The sequence below is a fragment of the Xylocopa sonorina genome, unplaced genomic scaffold (genome assembly GCF_050948175.1).
Source record: "Xylocopa sonorina isolate GNS202 unplaced genomic scaffold, iyXylSono1_principal scaffold0085, whole genome shotgun sequence".
Lineage (NCBI taxonomy): Eukaryota > Metazoa > Arthropoda > Insecta > Hymenoptera > Apidae > Xylocopa > Xylocopa sonorina.
In genome coordinates, this window is record NW_027490156.1 from 316,954 (window position 1) to 318,114 (window position 1,161).

Consider the following 1,161-nt stretch of genomic DNA (forward strand, 5'->3'; position numbering starts at 1 on the left):
GCATGGAAGTTTCGCATTTACATTCTTTTGAAGTGAAAACCAGATGTACATGACACTTCGCAATGAATATTATATCTTACCATGAAACATAGGAATGAATTGCGATATCGCGTTATAAGAAGCATTAGAACTCTATCGCTACGATACGTGGACATCTGCAAACGCTATTTCCTAGCATGGAAGTTTCGCATTTACATTCTTTTGAAGTGAAATCGAGATGTACATGACACTTCGCAATGAATATTATATCTTATCATGAAACATAGGAATGAGATGCGATATCGCATTTTAAGAAGCACTAGAAATCTATTACTACGATACGTAGACATCTGCAAACGCTATTTCCTAGCATGGAAGTGTCGCTTTTACATTCGTTTGAAGTGAACACGAGGTATACATGACACTTCGCAATGAATATTATATCTTATCATGAAACATAGAAGTGAGATGCGATATGGCGTTTTAAGAAGCATTAGAACTCCATTGCTACGATACGTAGACATCTGCAATCGCTATTTCCTAGCATGGAAGTTTCGCATTTACATTCTTTTGAAGTGAATACGAGGTATACATGACGCTTCGCAATGAATATTATATCTTGTCATGAAACATAGAAGTGAGATGCGATATCGCGTTTTAAGAAGCACCAGAACTCTATTGCTACGATACGTAGACATCTGCAAACGCTATTTCCTAGCATGAAAGTTTCGCATTTACATTCTTTTGAAGTGAATACGAGGTATACATGACGCTTCGCAATGAATATTATATCTTATCATGAAACATACAAATGAGATGCGATATCGCATTTTAAGAAGCACTAGAAATCTATTACTACGATACGTAGACATCTGCAAACGCTATTTTCTAGCATGGAAGTGTCGCATTTACATTCGTTTGAAGTGAACTCGAGGTATACATGACACTTCGCAATGAATATTATATCTTATCATGAAACATAGGAATGAGTTGCGATATCGCGTTTTGAGAAGCATTAGAACTCTATTCCTACGATGCGTAGACATCTGTAAACGCTATTTCCTAGCATGGAAGTTTCGCATTTACATTCTTTTGAAGTGAATACGAGGTATACATGACGCTTCGCAATGAATATTATATCTCATCATGAAACATAGATGTGAGATGCGATATCGCGTTTTA